This window comes from Sturnira hondurensis, unplaced genomic scaffold, assembly GCF_014824575.4.
Source record: "Sturnira hondurensis isolate 20B ecotype Veracruz unplaced genomic scaffold, ASM1482457v3 Scaffold0002840, whole genome shotgun sequence".
NCBI lineage: Eukaryota > Metazoa > Chordata > Mammalia > Chiroptera > Phyllostomidae > Sturnira > Sturnira hondurensis.
Window position 1 is genome coordinate 12,303,977 of NW_028075471.1, and position 22,763 is coordinate 12,326,739.

The 22,763-nt window shown below is 44.2% G+C and overlaps 1 protein-coding gene and 1 non-coding gene across 17 annotated transcripts in view; one reads left to right on the top strand and one right to left on the bottom strand.

Annotated features, from left to right (window-relative positions):
• Positions 1-22,763, bottom strand: part of MAGI1 (membrane associated guanylate kinase, WW and PDZ domain containing 1) — a 614,474-nt gene that overhangs the window by 448,807 nt on the left and 142,904 nt on the right. The window lies entirely within an intron of this gene.
• LOC118983706 (small nucleolar RNA U13) lies at positions 6,998-7,103 on the top strand. The gene has a single exon (XR_005065772.1). It is a non-coding gene; the product is annotated as a small nucleolar RNA U13 (small nucleolar RNA).

Here is a 22,763-nt window from a genome sequence, read left to right on the forward strand (position 1 = left end):
AGATTGAAGACATGTGCATCACAGGGAGGAAGAAGCTGCAGTTTGATCTACAAGAAAAGGAGGAAAGGAGAAAAATTTGAGAGGCGTGTGAATGAAGGCTGAGGGGGACCACAGTTTACCACTCCAAAATATGTCTTTTGGGATATTGATGGTTGTAAGCTGGTTATTTTTAAGAAACAAAGACTCTGGAAAAAACCTTTGATCTCCTCCCTAAATGCCTAAAAGGAGTTTAGATAGAGGACCAGCATGAGGAAGGGAGGTATCATCACAGAGAACTCTAGTGGAACATGAACTCTTGTGTGATAGTCAGCGAGGAAGTCCCCTCTGCGTCTCCCTGCTCCAGATGGCCCAGCAAACACTTAGCCACATTTGCTTTCCCCCTCCATGTGAACCGCCTCCCTGCCCTCGGAACTCCCAGACAACGTCCCCCCATTTCTCCTTAGCTCCAGACGGCACATAAACCTCCGCAGCCCAATGTGTAAACTGGTCTCATAGTCTCATGTGCCCCCACCATGTAAATCCATACTAAATTTTGGACATTTTCTCCTGTTAATCTGTCTCATGTTAATTTGATTATTAGCCCAAACAGAAGAACTTAAAAGGGTAAGAGGAAAATGACCTTTTGGCCTCCACAAGGCCAAAAGCTGAGATGGTGTGAGGAAGGTTTTTATGTAGGGAAGCAAGAGAACAACACATTGAGCCATGGCGGGAGGACCCCAGAGCACCTGGCTGAGGGCAAGATCTCCACTCCTCCACCAGGTGGGGCTCGGACCAGCCTAAACACCAGGCATCCCTGGGTCAATGGGTCCTATACCTGCCTGCCTTTTTTCTCCTTCATATGAGGAAGAAATCCTAGCCAAGGTTATTCCAGGTGACACGGCATCTAGTAATGGGAACACCCACTGCCTGGGATGGATATCAGATTTGAGCCTGCCCAGAAAGGGAAGAGGAGGATAATGAGAAAACAAATTGTATGTTTAACCACTGTCCCAGCATTATGTTTGGGACTGTGGATCAAAGGTGAAACTCTACCTAACAGGTGAAACCAAACACTAGACGTGTGTATATAAACACATCCATTACCATTACCACTTTCTAAAAACCTGTTAGAAAACATGTCTGACACACATATTTGAAATTATTGGCAAAGTATTAGAAAATATTTGTGGTTGTTGAGACACATCGTCAACATCCTGTGTTGATTCATAACTGAAGGTCCAAAAAGGACTCTTGAGATTTATGATGTTCCCTAGATAGCCCCACCTACACGGGTGCCGCAAACAGCTGAATGGAAACTGTAAACATTACCTGGACTGTGTGATACGAAGGAACAGGTTCACAAGGGCACTCTGCAATGCACTGATGCGTGCGTTCCTGCCAGTGACAGGGGACTCAAAAGTTGGAAAATTTTAGTTTAAGGTAAAAAGTTATAAGCCTAGAAAGTAATGTATATGTTAAAGCTTTTGTTTCAGAAACTACAAATAAGGCCCATAGTGGCTCCTGGGAAAACAGGCGACCTCCTGGGGCACTGCTGAAGATTACAGCCTGGGGACAAGTGGAGACATCTGGGCCTTTGTGTTCTGGGAAGAGACTGATGATCACCTGCCCCTGGGAACAGCTAACTGCCCAGGACAGGAATGTTGCAGTTTCTTTCACCTAATCCTCCGTGAACTTCAAAACCCCTCACTGCACCTTGTTTTTTCCTGGCTATAAAAACGTTGGCCTGGAAAGAAAAGGAAAGATGGTCTGTTAGGGTATGAACCTGCCATCTTCTCAGATCACCTATCATCTAAATAAAGCGCCTATAAAGATTCAATCGCTGTCATTGCTTATTGGGTTTGGTAGTGAGAGGCAGCCTGAATGTCCGTGCCTTTTCCAGTTTCAACAGGGTCAACAGCTTAGCTCATTCTTGTATGGCTACACTGTGCTGATAAAATTTTTAACACAAGTACCCTCTCTCAAATATCTCAATACCAAAAAATCTAAAACACACACCACACTTTTCTCAGCTGCTGGGGTGTTCTGATGTGTCTTACCCATTTCTCTGCTCTGCCCACAATGCCCTCCCCCCTCAGGGTAATATCAGAGAAATGTAGGCTGCATTTCTGGATCGATAAATGAAACTCAGACTTGTCCAAGAAGGGCGGCTGGATGTCAAGGAAACAAAAGCAGAACCCTTTAAAATACCTGACAAAAACAGTTTGGTGGTGTTAAAATTCTAGCCTATTTACAACTGTGCATATTTTTAAGCATACAGAAACAAAGAAACATAAATGCAACACACTTTCTCTTTTCATGCAAAACATGCCATCCCTGACAGCTATCAGACAGGAAGGGGGTTGCAGAGCAAGGTGAAAAGGGGAAAGGGATTAGTAAAAAACCACAGACATAAAACCTCATAAACACAGACAACTGTGCGGTGATTACCAGGGAGAAAGGGGCTGGGGGAAATAGAAGGGGGTCAAGGTGGAACAAATGGAGATGGAAGGGGACTTGACTCTGGATGATGAACACAAAATACAATATACAGATGATGTATTATATAATTGCACACCTGAAGCCTATATAATTTTATTAACTAATGTCACCCCAATAAATTCAATAAAAGGGAAAATGTAGGCCATTCCTGTAACTTAGTGCTTTATATATAAACCAACTATTTTTTTAAATGAATGAATGAGTGAGTGAGTGAATGATACGCATCTTTCTCTATTCACCAAGTTCCGGAATCCCTATGCCCGCAGTTCCACAACCACAATTTCCACATAATTTAAATAAAGAGCCTACCAGATAAATAAAAACTGACTTCAAAGGCCAGATTTAGAAGGACCACCCTTTCTGCAAAATGAATAACTTTCAAATACAGTCACAGAAAACCTCAAAGCTAGTCTTAGGAACCCCACTTCCAGGAGCAACACCTGGGGGAATTTGCATTGGACCTCCGCCCGAGGGCACCCCGTGAAGTGGCTTCTACAAACAAAGCACCGACTTGAAAACAAAGCTAGTCTCTGCCAACTAACTGGGGTGCTATGTCATGGGGCTGGACTGCACCCACAACCCGCAGTTTCCACACCTCCCAGGACCTCAGTCCAGAGAAGGAAATGCACAAAGCCCACAACTGAGGGAGAATCTGGCACCTCAACAGTCTGAACAGCACCCCTCTGGTCAGGGGCCTGGAAGGGAACATATGTAGGTCACCCCTCTGCTGGGTATCACACAAGAGGGGACACGCAGGCTGCAGCTGGAGATGAAACTGAGAGTACCTATGACTTCCACCCAAGTTAGCTTTAAATCCTAGCTCTAGAAATCATTTCTCTGTGTGTCTAAACCCCTCAGAGACCTAGCCTTTCCCCCAGGTAATCAGCAACCCCTACGGTGGCAGAAGCAGGAGCCCAGCCCTGACTAACAGTCACAGGGTCTGGACCTCTGGCTCCATAAAGATAACATCTGGACCTAAGTCCTGTTTCAGCTCCTGAGCCCTAAGGTGGAACTGGCTACTTTCCCATGAGACCAGACAGAGGGAGCTGTCAAGAAATAACTCATTACCCTTCCCTCACACCCCCACTGGTCAGCTCCCAGAACAACCCTGAGCTTCTAACCCATGGTGTCTTGTGGTTTAACCCTATATAACCTGTATCTTACACACATTAGCTTGGTTTCTATACTGGCTGATCCAATATTACACAAGTTTTCTTTCTATACTACAAACTCCTGTCTGTGCATTTCTTTGTGCCAATGTAAACCCCAAGAAAAAATTGGGGTTTCAGTAACAGAGGGGATATGCCACACCTGAAGGATAAAAATCAGTAATTAAATCTGGGCTGATCAAGTAAAACCTGCCCAAATCCACAGGGGTGTGAGTTCCCAGCCTCTAGAAGGAACATATATCACCATGAGGTTGTGACAGGCTGCAGGCGACAGCCCGGAGCTCACTCTTCTCTCGGTGCTCGTGGAGGGCAGCGGCAATTTCATGGGAGGCAGAGTGGCCAGCTAATAGACTGCATGTGCCAGTGTCCTTCGCAGTGAGGTGTCCGCACAGCTATTGGGTGAAACTTGAAGAAAAATTCTTTAAAAGACCATATTCCCTTCCTGTTTCTTCCCAGGAGCCTCCTGTGAGGTAAGGATAAGAGCCTGATAGAGGGATGGCGGGACAGAAAGCACACATGGTAATATTGTCGTGCACCTGACATTCTGGACCACATCCCCTGGACTTTGCATTTCCTGGGAGAAATGTTGATCTTGTTTGGGCTACTATTTTAGAGTTTTTGTATTATCATCCCAACACAATTCCTGACACAGAGCCCTAGGGGCTTCTAAGGTCAGTCAGAACACTGACTCACGGGGAAGCAGTAAGGGCACAGTGAGAGGACGCCCATCTGGGGGCTCTGAGGTTTTGATAAAGGTGTGCCCACTGGCTCTGCAGCATTCTTGAGGGCTGGCTCTTCTTAGGCAAGTGTCTTAACTTACACAAACCAGCAGGCCCCAGCTTTCCCACCACGTCCTCCAGTAAGACACCTTCAGGAAGAACACCTAGCCTGCACTGAATTGTATACCTGAAGCACTTCCCACCTTTAGCCAGCACACAGGATGTGCCCAGTAAAAAGTGTCAAAGGGAGTAGGAGACCGGTAGGTCTGCAAAATGAAAAAGGGCTTCTGAAATGTCTGCTTTGAGATCTGCAGACAAGATATTAACAGCATCGAAGAACTGTGAGGAAATGTAATCCAGTTAATGAAGTCAGAAGGAGGCAGATGGCACATGTAAACGTGTAAGAACCAGGTGGGGACACCCTCACTTGCTCATGTCACAGATAGTCACCGGGAGCTTCTCAGGGGCCAGGGACCTGTGGCTCGGCACGGAAGGCTTGATGGTGAGCACACACACAGGCGTGCACACACACAGGCTTTGCTATTCAGGGTGTACTGTCTCTAATGCAGGACAACAGAACTTTCTGCCATGACAGAAATATTTTAGACGAGCATTGGCCTTTACAGTAGCTACAGAGCACATGAAATTTGACCATGATGATTGAGAGACTGAGGATTTCTTTACTGTATTTCATTTTCATATATTGGTATTTCAATTTAAATAGCCACATGTGGCTAATGGCTACGGCAGGTCCAGGCAGAGTGTGCAGGAAACAGCCCTCAGCCGGGGGAGAGGGAGGAAATGGAGGGAGAGCGGAAGACCCAGAGGAATGGAGTGCAGGTCTTCCCTCAACACCCCTCATATGCTCACAACTTCCTGTACCTATCAGATACCTCATGGGTTCAGCTTTTTCGTTCCTAACTCCTCCAACCTTGAAACATGCCTTCCCAGGTAGAAGCTAAAAATGAACGGCAGATGGTGACAAACACTGAAGGTGCCCCTCTTCAAGGAACCGTCTACCAAAGGACTGGGTTGAGGAACTCGGGTGCCCCATCCAATTTAGTCCTAACTGCATGCAGCCTGGTGCTGCTCCCTGCCCACACTTCCCCGCAAAGAGAATGACAAGGTCACCTTCCCATCAGGTGACAAAATGCTGCAGTACTATGGAAAACCAGGAGTCTCGGAGAACACACCAGCCTTTTCTCCTCTCCATTCCTACATGTTCCGGATGAGTAAGTGAGGATATCATATGGTAAGTCATCATGTCAATAGTACTTTTTGAAGAGCAACTTGTCCCCACTGTATTGACGCCTTTCACCAAATTTAGCGTTAAATCCTAGCTCTAGAAATCATCTGTGTGTCTAAACCCCTCAGAGACCTAGCCTTTCCCCCAGGTAATCAGCAACCCCTACGGTGGCAGAAGACAGGAGCCCAGCCCTGACTAACAGTCACAGGGTCTGGACCTCTGGCTCTATAAAGATAACATCTGGACCTAAGTCCTGTTTCAGCTCCTGAGCCCTAAGGTGGAACTGGCTACTTTCCCATGAGACCAGACAGAGGGAGCTGTCAAGAAATAACTCATTACCCTTCCCTCACACCCCCACTGGTCAGCTCCCAGAACAACCCTGAGAACTCCCTGTGGGGCAGGGAACTCATGGTCTCAACAGGTCTGCAAAGCTGGAGTCATTCTCGCCACAGCCAGCAGCACGCCACAGCCAGCAGCATGAAGGAACAGCACCTTCTCCCTCCAGGGGAGTTCAGAGGTGAGCTGGGGTTTCAAGGATGCCAATGGTAGGGGACTGCAAATTGCTCAAAGAGCCAGCCTTCCTTCTCTCGAAACCAAGTGACATAATTAGAAATTGTCAACTAGTCTACCAAAAATACAGAGCTCACAAGAAAAACAATATAACCTGACTGCTCTGTTCACCTGACAGGAATCAGTGAACCAAAACAGAGGTGATGAGCTTCAGCGGGGCTCCTGGCCGCTGCAGACGCACAAGATGCGCCTGGCAGAAGGGCAGCCCTATTTCCCAGTGAGAGCTGGCCTTAGTTCATTGGGTCAGTTGCAGGAGTCACGGTCAGCGGCATTCTGAGCTGCAAGTAGAACAAGTCTGTGTGAGGGCTGGCAAGCAGTTTCTTGGAGGGAGAAACGTGAAAATATGGCACAGAATCTAAGACTTTTGGAGTTCATGAAACATCAAAATACAAATATGATGCCAAGCAATCTATGATTTCAGATATGTCCTATTTTTCATATTTAACGGCTTAAAAATGTATAAAACTACATAATTATCACCTAAGACTGTTTGCAAAGCAGAACACTTTATCACAGCTATTTTCTAATTTAAACCTGCTAATCCTCGAATGACTTCAGCCAAAGTCATTGGCACCACCCCCAATTCACATGGGAGAAAGCACAGTTCAGAGCAGAATGGCACTGACTTCCCCAGAGGGCTTTCTTACTTATCATGTATTGTAGGACATTGATCAGCAAAGCTGTGGTTTTTAGCTCTTTTGTCCAGTATTTCCACCAAGGAAGAACCTGAAAAGGACAGCACATGCCTCCCCAAATACGCCTCTCTGGCACAGAATTATCTTGAACTGGTTATTTTTAAGAAATGACAGACACAGATCCTTTTGTAGTTCATAAGCGTGATGATTGGGTGTTCATGCATTTGTGTGTGACATGTGCCTCCCACAAACCTTGTTACAACATTGGCACATTACCCGTCTGACATGAAAAAAAATAAAATAAAATAAAAAAAAAAAGAAATGACAGACATATAAGAGCTCTGAAAACTGAGTAAAGTTACCCTTTTATAAGAGACATTTATATTTACAAGAGAAATTTCCACGTGTAAGTGTCTCGCTCTGTGTACCAGGAAGAGGAAGATGACGCAAACTATCTACATCAGTGGAGGAGCCCAGAAGCAAATATTCATACCCTTGTCTCCTGGCCTTCTCCCCACCCACAGCGTCTCTCTTCTGTCTTCAGTTGGAGACGGTTTGCAAGGTGGCGGCTTGGGCCATTTCATGGCGTTACTCAGTCTTCCTGGGTATCGCCCATGTATATGAAAGTATTAAACTTGTTGTTTTTCTGCTATGAATCTGCCTTTTACTACAGAAGGGAGGGTCTCGGCCAAAAGTCTAGAAGGGTAAAGGGAAAATTATTTTCTTCTCCTACAAACCAAAAAGCCATAAACCTGAAATGCTGCCTTTCATGAAATGGCATGAAAGGACCCTCTGGGACAGTGCTTTGCAGTTAAGAATCCAGATAGGTGGTGGTACAGTCTTCCACCCATGCAGACGGGATGGATACAGGTAGGTCCTGCTTGACTTTACCTGTATTGGATTCTCTTCACAAAGGAAACATTGACAACACTCCTTTAGGCATTTCAGAGCAGACAGAAAGGGAAGGAAGGAGGGAACAAATTGGCCCAGCTACACACATTTTGATGATTAAATAAAGGTTCATGAAAATGTAGTGTTTTCAACACTGTTAATTCTAAAATGATGATAAAAAGTTCGGTATTTTAACAATGGCCTAAATATAAGTGTGATCATTACCATTGAACAGAAATTCATAGCAAAAGCTTCTAGATGATTACAGAAGGAACTCATTGCTCCACGTTCACGTGATAAGATGTGATGCTGTAAGTTACAGAGCTAAACAATGTGATTAGGAAAAATGTCCTGGCTCACATCTATGACACAAGCCAGTTGCCATGGAGACAATACATCGATGGGCCTATGCTGCATTCAACTAATTTTTAATCTTGTTGATCTGCGAGTCTGCTTGGCTGGGCAATGCTATTAATAAATATGAAATAATAAGAACAAGGTTCTAGTATGAGATAATTAAATAATTGCTTCACCCCCAACAGGGATCAAAAATTTCTTTACTTTGAACTCTACCGTACTCTTTTATCTTTTCATGGGGCATATTTGAGACAATCTGTCTTTTGAGAAGAGGAAAAAAGAGGACACTTACATTATGACCCTGAGGCTTTACTTTTTAAAACCACCAAAGGCCTGCTTTTCTCATCTCTGCAAGAAAACCCTCACCTGTGATCAGGGGGCAAACACGGAAATTTTCAAGAATTATTTTATGCAAATATACAATCTCAAATTGCACCTACACTAAAATAGTTATAAATCAAATCCTATTTTCTCAGGGACTTGTACAATTATTTCAGAGTTAATACATCTTCATTTCTGAATGAACTAACACCAAGTTAGCTCATCTATCACAAATGCAATTGGACTCTTCAAACTTACAGAGCAAGAAATTCGTACCAATTCAAAAAAGGGGAAGAAGAAGAGATCAATTATATGTTAAATGCCTGCCATGTGCCAGCTGCTTGCTATATGCTTTAAGTATGTCATTCTATTTAGTCCTTGTACCAGAACTGTAGACAAGTGCACTACTGACAGAGCCATCTTTACAGATGGAGACAATGGGGCAGGACAGAACTGGAAGTCGAAGAGCTGGGCAACAGGCCGCCAGTGTATGTGGGTCTGCAGCCTCCAGGCTTTCCATCCCTCCACACTACCCCAAAAGGGGAAGAAGGCCTCGGGGGAGACTACAGGGATCTGGGTCCTTTTCTAACAGGGGCTATGGGGATTCGCCCTGGTGATGGCATCCTCAGCCAGGTGTCCTAGGCAAGGGCCCTCTGGGACTGTGCTCGGAGCTGGCCCTCCCTAAGGCCGACGGTGCCACTGAACAGAATGCTCAGGGGACATGAGCAGGGTGTGTGTGAGTGTACTGGGCTAACAGCGGGTAATTTTCTCTCTTCTTCCATTAGCATCAGCTGCTTTGAGAGGGGGGCTGTCCTTCATAAATTTGAACTGGGTTTGACATGACAAATATACTGTCTGAGCATTTTCAAAGCATCAAACAATAATCATTACTTCCCCTCGCTTTCTCATTACTTCCCAAGTAGCATACAGAATCCAAGCCTGGGCACCGCTTGTGCTTTCATAAACATCCTCATTTCAGCAGCATTTCCAAGGAGGTGAGCCAGTCAGCCACAGCACTGTGACCATGGGGCCAACTCCACCCTCAGACTAAAGGTGACAGAAAGCCAGCTCTCCTCTCCCTAGTCTTTCAACTGGGGGGAGATGCGAGGATGCCTACATCCTGTTTATGCCGCTCCTAGTTTTCAAAGATTTCTCCAACATGCTATATTCCTCAGCAGAGGTCACAAAGGAGAAACTTGGGGCCCAAGCACAGCCCCTGTGAATATTTTGTTTGCCAACACAAAGGGCTTTTTTTCAACAAAATGGAGTGAACAGTTCCTCAGACCAGGTGTGAACTCACTTGCCTAACCACCACCTACTTACCGATTCTGACCAATTCTGACTCAGCCAGGCCAGTGTCATCCTGTGTCACCTCTCTGACCTCTAAACACTTCATGTGCACAAACCCACTTTTGTATATTCAGAGGGAAATGATGGACAACTCATCCCCACGGAAAGTGTGCAGCTCTCCTAACCTCTTGTGTATAAATGAACACTAGATACTGGGGACTGTTAATACCCTAACTGAGGAAACAGACCCCAGAACAGGTCACAATAAAAAGAGTCAACAGCACAGCATGAACAGGGAAGAGGGAAAACCACCTCTGACCAGGAGGCTAGGGCAAGTTTCAGAGTGGGGGCAATTCGACCTGGTCTTCAAGGTGAGGGGAAGCTTGCTTGCAGAGGGGAGGGACACCCTGCAACAGAGATGCTCTCACAATGAAGAGTAACATGGCTCAATGGCTGAGTCACAGAGACTGTGCCTACTTTTGTCTATGTAAAATGTGCATCCAACTTTCCTTTAACAACCGACACAGAGGAACCAGTGAAAACCCTTTTAGAGCAGGATAAACAGGCATGTGCAATGCCTGCGCTAAACCAGGGCCTGGCCTTGTGTGGTGGCAGATGTGGACCTCGGAAGGCCTCGTGCACCAAACCACATGGACATGCCTTGCACCAGCAAGCCCCCAAGCATGACATCTTTTCATCTTTGATTCTTCTCTTCCTCACCTCATTTCAGACATGGCTGTCTTTTCACCTTCTCTTTCCTTTGCATCCCTGTAATAACAGCATGGCTAGCCAGCAAGAGGCAGGCCGTAGTGGTTAAGAGCTCAGGAGCTGGGCTAAGACCAGCTTGGGTTTGGAATCCTGGTTCTTCCAGTTTTCAGCAAATGACCGCCTCGGCTCAAGTTTTTCTTCTAGAAAACAAGGCAAGAGCAGCATCTGTCACACATAGTTGAAGCTTCTGCCACACAGTGAGTGAGTGGTGAATGTTGTTAGCCTTCGTTACTCCTGCCTTCACCAAACAAACTGTCACATAAATCATGACATAGCTGTAAATGGAAATGTTATCACCAGAAAAGTGGGTAGAGTCCCCTCTTTTTCCATCCTAACTCCACCACCACATCTGGTACCTCAGGTCACAGATACAGTGCCAGCCCTCGGGGATGAAGTCCCCTCTGCTGTTCACTCACAGAGCAACTTTCCTTCAGGACTGGTATGATGCAGTATGATTATTTGATTATTATCTATCTCTCCTACTAATATTAAATGAATGACAGTAGAGTATTTCCTCTTTATTATTAAATAGGTTAGTGAATGAACAAATGAACATTCAATAGAATATATACATGAAAAAATAATATACCTATAACTGGAAAAATTAGGTTACATAATATCAATAGCATTTTCAGCGTAATCCTGTTGTATGGAGGAAAAATGTTGTGCCCACCTATCAACACACACACACACACACACACACACACACACACACACATTCTCTCTCTCTCTCTCACTTCCCCCACCCCCGGATGGTACTACACAAAATATCAACAATGCATTTTTCTAGGCAAAGGTAAAAGTATCTATATGGGGGGCAGTTACGACCCCACTCATTCCAGGCTCATCTTTGTCCCTGGTACAGTCCAGGGCACTCTCCCCCCAAGTGCTGGACAGAATGGACAATTCTGTGAGCAGGTGAAGGAGGAGCCTGCCTCTCTGCTTTGCTGCAGCTGTGAGGCCCAAGTGTGGACTGTCCTAGCTGTCCGTCAGCCACAGCAGGGTGGCGGAGCCCAGGGCAGGGGCCTGTGGCCAGACCAGCCACATCCAGCACTACCCAGCTACGTCAGAACTGGGGAAAACAGCACTTTCCACTCCAGTTTCTCAGTGTCGGCCAGTACATTGTAGAGAAAACCAGGTGGTTTTTCATGTCAATGCACTGGAAATATTGGACTAATGTGAAGGTTCTACCTACAGGTTCTATTAAAATCCAAACTACATCACAAAATGGCAACAACAAAAGAGTATATGCTGATTATGACAATAATGGACATAAGCTCATCCCTTCGATACATCAGACAAAAGCATCTGTAACTTTGCCATATATACGTACACAGACATTTAACAGACATATGTAGAGGCTTTAATAATACAGTGGAACCTCAGTTCTCAAATTTAATTCATTCCATTAAACTGTTCAAGAAGCAATTTATTCAAAAACCATATCTCCCTTTTTTGCTGCCTAAAAGATACGTGACTGGTCATACAGGTGTTGGCATGAAAGTGTTGTCGGGTTGAGAATCGAAACCCGAAATTATGTTAGACAACCAAGATTTTTTTTCCACAAACAACTTGGTCAAGGCCAAAAGATGTTTGAAAACTGAGGTTTGACCGTATTTAGGAATGTTTATAAAAAAACAGAAGTTGGGGAAACTGTATACCCTTTGGTGGTACAATTTTCTGCTGTAAATTTACCAAATAAATAACCTAGAATGTGTGCCAATATAGAAATCTGGAAATATTGTAAACAGTTAAAGAAAGAAATCATGGTACACCAAAAAGAAAGCACTTCACAAACTTTTAAACCCACAAATGCAAGTGCTGACATAGAATAATGTTCATGATACATTACTGAGAAGAAAATAAGTTTCAAAACACTATATACTGTTTGATTCAAATTTTATAATATAAACATACACCCTATATGTATAAACATGTAAAAATTCTATTAAATTATAAATATTTTATAGAATATAAAACTATATGAGACATGTAAAGTGAATGTATACTATCTATAAATATAAAAAGTAGTTGTGGCCCTGGCTGGTGTGGCTCAGTGGATTGGGTACCAGACTGTGAACCAAAGGGTCACCAGTTCAGTTCCCAGTCAGGCACATGCTTGGGTTGTGGCCAAGTCCCCCTCAGGGGGCTCTCAAGAGGCAACCACACATTGATGTTTTTCTCCCTCTCTTTCTCCCTCCCTTCTCCTCTTTAAAGATAAATGAATAAAATCTTTAAAAAGAGAACGAAAGTAGTTGTGGTTGATATTGCCTACCTTTACATTTTTATTTATTTTTTTCTTTAAGAATGAGGTATGTGATTTAAAAAAAAAAAACCATGGGGTATAGAAGAGCCAGTTTTGAAAGACCAGGTCACAACAGAATAGCCCATGCTAGTTGGACTCTAGACTTAACAGATGTGGCATCTCATCTGTATGTTTAAGATGGTATTTCCCATGTGGGCACGGCCCACTATATCTGTCCTACATTCCCCATCCTCCCAGGCATCTGAACTTGACTGTTTTCTGAAGCTGATTGTTTTGTAAGGCTGAAGTGCCACAATATTTATCAAATAAACTTAAAAAACAACTAATTCAAGTTTGCTCACTACATGCGAAAGAGGCCAGGTAACCAGCACTGAGAAAACGGAGGTATCACAGAGTAGATGATGGTGAGGACGGTCCATCAGCAGAACAAGCAGACACCCAATTGCCACTGGCTGTCACCGGCAAGACCAGAGCCCAGCCGTGTCCATTCATCTCAGGTCCTTTTAAAAAGAAGCTGAAAACTCAGATGTCTGGAAAATGTCCTGATATTTTAAGTGTTCACTATTGGGAGAGTTACATAAGCGCTCTCTGCCTTACTCCCCATCTGTAAACTGGAGATAACAGTATCTATCTCACGGGGTTGTTGTAACATTTAAATGACTTAACCCATACAAAGTGCTTAGAAAGCCACCTGACCCATCACAAGCACTTAGTGCTTAGAATCGCCCAACCATGAGCTCCCACAGGTGACCCCTGAACTATCACTACCAAATGGCTAGGGGCGACCTGAGGACAGGGCCTCTGCCAGCTGCATTCGCCTGAGCACCACACAGTAGCTGGCACACGGTTGGCAGCCGTGTTTTCTGGTTATGTGAATTAGTCATGGGATGATTCCTGAGGAGCTGGATCCATAAAGAGCTCTCGCATCACCAGGTCAGACCCATGCGATCTCAAAGGACGTGAGTGGGCTGTACAGCAAGCAGCCGCCCTGGAAGACTGCCCACACCCCGGCCCCAGGGACCTCTGCCCTTCACTCTCCTTTTCTGAGTTCCACTTAGGGTTGTAGATTCGAGATAAGGCAAGTCTGGGATGACTGGAACAGATGGCAGTCCCAGGGAGGACTCCTGGAACTGCTGATCTATCAGGAACCCCCAAGCCACCCTTCCAGGCCCTGTCGTTTGTTTACACATCCACCTGCTGAGAAAAATCCCCGGGGGTTCTTTTGGTCCATATGCTGTTCTGGAAAGTTGGCCTGTGTTGGGAGGAGGAAGGGGATGTGCCAGAGGGTTGCTACTACACTCCTCTCACCTGGCCTCAGCGTGGAAGCTTTGTGCCACTCACTGTCACCCAAGCCATCCTGTCCGGAGTAAAACCTCAAACGATCCTGCAGATGAGGATGAACAACAATGACCACTGCTGTGACAACACATGTCAGACTCCACATTCAACGCTGTCCACAATCCTTACATCGGCGTACCAATAACCCTCTGCACAAGCATTAACATTCCCATTTCACAGAGGAAGAATTCAAAAGGTAGTCTGACTCTGAAGACAAGGCTTTAATCGCCTCACTGTACCTCACGGAGAGGTTCTCAGTGCTCTGGGACAACATCTCAGAATCTCATGTGTCACGGGCCACCCATGGAGCATGGGCTCAGCATACGTCTCTGGGAGAGTGCTGACTGACAGCCAGTCTTTCCTCCTCCGAACTCCACAGAAATCTGTCCACACCATTCCCTGAAATGACTAATTACTTCACAGAGCCTAAATGATCTTCAAAAAACTGCTGATGGATAAGCCATTCCTATATTACCCAGCTCAACAAAGCCTTGCCAAATGAGGACAGAGGGGTCTTTTGACTACTTTGCACTTTTTACTGGACTTGCCACTTCCCCATGAAGTCACCTGGACTATTCCATTTAATACCATAATCTACTAAACCCGGATATTGTTAATCCCTGACCCTGCTCTACTTTTCTTGATTCCACAGCCCTTACCAACTTCTACCATACTTCACTCACTCACTGATTACGTTTATCGTTTATCATCTATCCTATGCCGCCCACCCACCCCCACTAGAATACACACTACCCAAGGGCAAGACTCTATTTTTAACTGATGCATTCCAAGTGCCTATAAGACAGCTTTGCACATAGTAGGTATGCCACAAATATTTCTAATTGAGCTGAACTGAAATGCAGGTTCTCACTGCTTGGTGCCTCATGTTCCTTACCTGCAACCAGCCATTCCAGTGCTACCTACTCCACATACGGTCTTGAGCACACAAGGGCCAGACACAGCACGGAGCACCTGGTGTGACGCCCGGCACAGGGAAAGCCTTCAGTGCAGCTTCCCTGTTTCCTCTTTTTAATTGTTGTTCAATTACAGTTGTCTTACCACTGGCCCCCAACCCCAGCCATCCCCACCTCCCTCCCTTGCTTCTACCCTCCCCTTGGTTTTGTCCATGTGTCCTTTGTAGTTGTTCCTGAGCTTCCCAGTTCTTTAACCCATAAAATGAAATCCACACTGTAGACTGTTACTTGGCTTCATATATTGAGCCATAGACTGCTAACCTTCCAGCAGATCAAACCAATTCTACGGTCAGGAAAGCCATTCTTCATTAGATGCAATTCCTCTAAGAAGTAGCTATTTATTCTATGAGAAATGCTGAGCATTTATTTCTTTTAGGCAGGAGCCTATAATGGTGACAGATGTCTGGAATTATCAGTAAACAAACACGGGAAGGGTAGGAACTGAACTTAGCTTAATAGGTTGCCTAAACACTAGGATTTTTTTTTTTAATTCCCAGGAGCCAAGCTCAATTCAGTATTGGAGCAACAGGCCTGGGCCTCCAATGACCCTTCTGTTTCATTCTAAGTGAATGAGGAGGACTGTACAGATGATAACAAAGCAAAACAAACAAAAGAAAACCTTCGTAGCAGTTAACAATTCACATCTGACTTCCGCACAAGACCTTGATCTCCCAGGGTGTAAGGGCAGTGCTGCATGCATCTTTATGTCCCTTGGCCCTGGCACACTGACTGGACCGGACTAGCAACTCACTGAAATGAGGGGAGTAGGGAACAGGAGGAAAGGAACCAGGAAGAACAAGTAGGGAAGCAGCTGGTAGGGGCTTGGGGGAGGGCGGAGGCAGGCAGAAAAGAGGAGAGAAGAGGAGGGAAGGGGAGACAGGACTGTGTGTATAAGGACACTATCATTTTAGGTGGGGAAGATTTTAGGCTATGATTGTTACACTTTTATATGTTCCTGTAGGTGTGAAAAGACAGTCACCTGATAGCACCTGGGGTGGGACCGAGGAAGCATTGAGATTTTAGGGGGTGGGAGATGTGTTAACATTTTCTTTGTTTTTTTCTTAAATTTTTATTTATTTATTTATTTTTAGAGAAAGAGAAAGGGAGGGAGAAAGAGAGGGAGAGAAATGTCGATGGGTTGCCTCTCACACGCTCCCCAACCAGAGACCAGGCCTGCAACCCAGACATGTGCCCTGACTGTGAATCAAACCAGCGACCTTTTGGTTTACGGGATGACTAACCCACTGAGCCACACCAGTCAGGGCACGTGAACATTTTCTTCATGCACCTCTGTAATGTCTGACTCGCTCCAAGTACTGGTATTGTGTGGCCACACACAGTAGGTCCATCCCAGGGAGAGCATAGCACTAAGAGAAGAGGCTTGGGGAATTGCTGAAGGGAAAAGAAAGAAAAATAACTATGGAATCCTCGGTACTTCCTAGAAGGCCAGTACTAGACCTCATAGGCCAAGCAGTTAGCAGCCAAAGGGTGATGTGAGAGCAGGCCAGCCCACCACAGCGCAGACAGAAAGAGAAAGGGGAGGGAAAAGAAGAGCACGTTCACCTGCGACCACTCTCAGGAAGCACACTACGGAAGAAGCAGGCTGGGGGACTTCAGGCAGAAGTGGCAGGAGGGGGTCTGGACTGCTCCACATCACCTCAATGCCAACTGTTCTCGTGAGTGCTGGGAAAGAAACTCAAAACCTTGCCCCGGAGATGAGGCTACATACTACGGAAAGAGATTTGCCAACTTTCCTTTCTCCTTCATCTCAACAGTCGCCGTTCCTTCTTGGACGACTCCAGAAAAGCCTGGATGAATCGCATGGTGATTTATCCTGCCTGTATTCACAATGGTTCTTCACTTGCTCATGTCTAAAAGCAAGGACGTGTCAGTGTACTCCCACAGTCTCTACAATCGATAAATGTGTCAATGTCAACCCATCAGACTTCCCACTGCACTAATTTGCCAGTTCTGTGACCAGGGGGCACATTACTGAGCCTCTCAGACCTTTAGCTTCCTAGCTGATAAACTGGGAAATAAAAGTCCGTAACTCACAAGTTGTGGTGAAGATTAAATTACCTAATTATTCAATACATCAGCACAGTGACTAGCACCTAGGAAGCACTCAATAAATGTAAGCTCTGACTTTGAGGCAATGCTTCATCTCCTGCTCATATTCAGGCTATGATACAAGTTCTTACTATTTGTTCCATTTTACAGACAAGAACTATGTGCCTCAGGTGAAGTACGTTTCCTGAAGTTAAACAAGTAGTAAGCGGAAGATCTCCAATTTAAACCCAGACTGGCCCTGGCTGGTGTAGCTCAGTGGATTGAGAGCGGGCCTACAAACCAAAGAATCGCAGTTCGATTCCCAGTCAGGGCACACGCCTGGGTTGCAGGCCAGTTCCCAGCAGGGGACGCACAAAAGGCAACCATACATTGATATTTCTCTCCCTCTCTCCTTCCCTTCCCCTCTAAAGATAAATAAATAAAATCAAAAAATAAAAAATAAAAATAAATCCAGACTGAAAACTTGTATTCTTGACTCATAATTTTTACTGTCTCCAAGTCATTCTCTTCACTCTCTTCCCTTAATACTCTCCCACCTAACATTTTAACTGCCACAGTCTTCTTTAATATTACCTGACCTTCCACCCCTTTCTGTCTCTATCAAATTCTCTTCCTCTTTCCCCTCTGTGACCTATGCTTGCCTGGCAACACACTCATACTCTCAGCCAGAGCTTAGAGAGGGATGTGAACAGAAGAAGAGGATCAAAAACCAGAATACACTTAGTAGTGTCTTCTAAAGCCAAATGCATACCCACCATCCGACCTAACTCTTCCATTCCTGCGTAAATGCGCAGAAGAAATGAGGGCTTATGTCTGACGCACTACCAGGACAAGAAGAAATACAGCACTTTAACCAAAAAGAGCCCCAAAATACAAGCTACACAGATTCCTATGAGCAGAAGAATAAATAGTACGGTACATTCATATAAGGGAATATTAATTACACTGTGGAGTGTAAGTGCATAGCCTCTTCCTATACAGTTTTTATTTATTTGAATTCCAAACGTAGGCAAACAAATGTGACCTCTTTGGGAAGGGAGCTTTGAGAAGGCAGAGGCGCAAGGAAAGCTTCAGAGGTGCTTCCAGACCTTGATCCGGGCCATGGCAACACGAGAATGCATGGGTTCAAAGGTAACCAAGCTGTATGTAATATGAGTGTGCTTTATGTATTCTAGACCTCAATTTTAAAAAGAACAAAGGTAATACAAATATCTAAATCCATTTCACTGCAGAGGTGTTGAGGCCTCTGGGGCAGTAGCCAAGCTGCTGGGCTTTGGTGCTGTGCAGGAGGTGCTGACTTGTCCCCGGCCAAGACCTGAGACAACCCTGTGTGCAGGAATGGGAACAGTGTGGGTCAGGGCACGCCCAGTGGAGCACAGCCAAGCGCATCTGCTGCTCTCTGCATCTCTCAGTCCCTCGGGCCTACACAGGTTTGCCGCAACGCTCATCCACAGCTCGGCAGCTTGCGCTTATGCCACATCACGTTCTTTTGGTAATCCTCGAAACTGAGTCCTAGTTCGTATTTTCTGGCACAGCTGATGGATTTTAGTTGGCACAATATTATACTTTGGTTCTCTACCTTCCCCTTATTTGACCTACAATGCTTCCCCCAAGATGATTATTCCTTCTGCTCACAGAGATTTCACACAGGGGAGATTGTTAGAACCCATTCATGTTATTATCAGGCACATTATTATATTAGTCACCCACACTTTGAGGGACAGCAGGATAGCGTAACAGTATGTGAAAACCCCTGCAGAATTAATTTTCAACAAGGGTGCCAAGACAATTCAATGAGAACAGAACAGTCTTTTCAACAAATGGTACTGGGGCAATTTTATATCTACATGCAAATAAAACAAGGCAGAACCCTTTCCTCTCACCATACACAAAAGCTAACTCAAAATAGATCCCAGACCTAAGCACTGTATAAGACCTAAAGCTATAAAACTCTCAGGAAGATATAGGAGTAAATCTTCAAGACTAAGAGTTAGGCAAAGCCTTCTTAGATATGAACCAAAAGCACCAACACAAAAGAAAAAAAATAGATAATAAAATGTTTGTGCTGCAAATGACACCTACAAGTCAGTGAAAAGATGCCCCACAGAATAGGAGAAAATATTTGCAAGTCATACAACCAATCATTAAGGCACTGTGTCATTCATATACATAAATGACATATATATAACTATATATATGTCATATATATAACTATACAACTCACTAATAGAGACAACACAATTTTAAAATGTGGAAAGCATTTGAATAAATATTTCTCCAAAGAAAACATACAAATGGCCATTAAGCACAGAAAAAGATGCTCAATATCATTAGCCACCAGAAAAATACAAACAAACACCACAAGACACCACTCCAAATGCCTGAAATGGGACCCTTCCGACACTGCTGGCAGGACTGTAAAACAGAGCAGCTGCTTCAGAAAACAGTGTGGCAGATCCTCAAAGGTTAGGTGTGGAGGGTCCAGGTGAAGCAGCAATTCCACGCCTAGGTATATCCCCATGAGAAATGGAAACATATATCCACATAGAACTTGTACATTAATAGTCATAAGAGGCAAAAAGTGGAAATAACCAAAATGTCCATCAACTGATGAATGAACAAAATGTGTATCTCTACAATGGAAAACTACTCAGCGATAAAAAGGAAGGAGGTACTGATACAGGCTACAATGTAGACTAGCAATTTTCAATCTCTGTGTCGCAAGAATTTTTGAAACGTGCAATACCTGGCTATTCAGCCAGGGAGACCGACTTCTTTGCCTTCAAGTGTCAAATGTAGAAAATGACAACAGTCAACACAACAATATCACCCTGGTGTAAATGAACCAAAACTATTTTTTATTTGGTCAGATGGCAAAAAATACATTTTTGGGTGTGCCACAGAATTGTAATTAGTTTATGTGTACCATGAGATGAAAAAGGTTGAAAATCACTGGCACAGATGAGTCTTTTTTAAAAGATTAGTAACTTAGTTATTTATGTGTTTATGTATTTATAGAAAGGGGGAGGGAGGGGAGGGAGAGAAACATTAATGTGTGGTTGCCTCTAGCACACCCCCTACCGGGGACCTAGCCCACAACCCAGACATGTGCCATGACTGGGAATCAAACTGGTGACCTTTTGGTTTGCAGGCTCGTGCTCAATCCACTGAGCCACACCAGCCAAGGCTGACACAGATGAGTCTTGCAAACACTGTATTAAGTAAAAAAAATCTGGTCACAAAAGGCCTTATACTGTAGGTTCCATTTACATGTAAATGTCCACAACAGTGAAACCTGTTGAGACAGGAAGTAGATTAGGAGTTGCATAGGGATAGGAATTAGTAGAGTAGGAGCAAAAGGGTCTAGCATGTCTTCTTGAGATGATGAAACGTTAAGTTAGATTTGGGTAATAATTGCAACTCTGTGGATATATTAGAACTATAGAATTATAAAATTTAAGTGGGTGAACAGTATGGTATTTGAATTACACCTCAGTGAAGCTCTTCTCTATTCTTTAAAAGAAAGAAATTAGGAGACAAGAAATGGCTATGACATTTTTTAAAAATAGAAAGAAAACAAAACAAAATACCCTGCAGGCTACTGAGGCAGCATAAGAAAACAGAAAGAACACCTGACTGTGACTGAAGTAAGAGGGGCAGAGGTCTAGTTCTTTCTGCTCTACCTCTCTGTGCCAGACTGGCCCCATGACCTTGGCAGAGACACATACCTCTCCTCTCGGTCTCGCGGTAAAGAGAAGGGTTACCTTGTAGCTGTCTCCCAACTGTAATATTTCCCCGTTATTATAGATGCATTGCAGATTAGTGATCACAGTATAACATGATGCAGAAGAGCAGAATAATAAAAAAGAAAAAGAGTAACAGTAACTAATACTGACTGAACTCTACTTCATGCTACTGGCTTACCTATATTAACTCATTCAATTCTCACAATAACTCCCTGAGACAGATAACACCCCCAGAGTGTGGATGAGGAATGCTGACTGAGAGGGGTCAAGATCCTTTGCCTTTCAAGGATATTGCCAGGGGAAGCTTCAGGGAAACAAATGTAGAATGGACACAGAAAAACCCCAGTGCAGATCAGAACAAGAGCACAGAAAACAATAGGAGAAAAGCCTCCAAGCATGTTTTGTTTTCGCATTGTTTTTTTTTTAAGGAACTGAAGGATTCTTTCATTATTTTTGCTATGTTGGAAGCATTTTTCAGTTCTGCTGTAAAGCATGGGGAAAATTAGAGGTGAACACAAGGAAAACCAAGTAGAAAAGCAAAGAACTTACCAATGCCATACAAAGTCATGACACTATACCATATGGCTGTGAATGTTTACCCATTTAAAAATGCTGATAATGACATGCAGATATTATTAGCAGGGTAGAGAAAGAACAGTGTGCATTTTAGGTGGAGTAAGAAGATGAAACCTCAACTTTTTACTAGGGACAAGAGTAGGTAACACCTACATTTGAAACTGGTTTGTAAATCTGGAAGGAAGTACCAGAAGCAGCAGCTTACAGAGTTAAAGAGGGCACTCTCTGAGGGGCCCTACCGAAGCATGCAGAGGGGTGATGTTGGGGGCTCTTATTTTTGTTATAAATCTTAAAAATACTTTTCAAGCTTCTTAAAATTATCTACATGTACTACTTAAAAAACATTAAGTTAAAACAAAATTAAAACCCTTGCCCTGGCTGGTGTAGCTCAGTGGATTGAGCACGGGCCTGCGAACCAGAGGATTGTGGTTCGATTCCCAGTCAGGGCACATGCCTGGGTTGCAGACTGGTTCCCTGCAGGCCAACTCCCAGCAGGGGATGCACGAAAGGCAACCATACATTGATGTTTCTCTCCCTCTCCTTCCCCTCTAAAGATAAATAAATAAATAAATAAATAAAATCTTAAAAAAAAAAATAAAATAAAACCCTTGTCCAAGTTTGAGCTGGGATTCAGAGGACTGAGCGCACAATCTACCCCATGGAATCATTATGAGATGGAATCATCTCAGAGATGACTTAGAAAATACCCTTCAACAAATTAAGTCATTTTTCACATAATCACCAACATGAGTTACTTCGCCCCACACCAGAGACGAAACCTACACAGCTCAACTCTCTCCCCCAACACGTAACCGGCACACTGTAATGAAGGCAGAGCCATAAACACCGGCAGCCTCCCTCTAAGTATGAGCAGTTCTCAAAATCCCACAGATACGTTAATGTGCTTTTCTCCACTTCCAACCACAGGACGGTTCCCCAGAAACGCCCTTAGGGTATAACCAGACACAAAGTGCAGGCTTCACCCCTGGAATAAGTGCCCTAGCTCTCAGGCACAGATTTAGTAAGGTTAGAAAAAGGAGAAACATTTTCCCACCAAAACAGCCGCCTGGATTTTCCAGTTAACTACTGTTCAGAAGCTTTCCAGTCATCAGAAAAGAATCTTATCTCCTGCAAGAACAGAATCACTGGTCACAGAACAGGACCACAGCATACACAGAGCCACCTGACTGTGGGGGAAATTCTCCACTAACAGTGTTCAGGCTTCGAGGTGACGGATGGGATGTAAGACTGTAGGTCCATTCTTTGGTTGTCCGAATAAAGACAAAATAAATTATTATTCTCTCCAGTTCTCACATAAGTGTTTATTATATCTACAATTAGAAGGAATA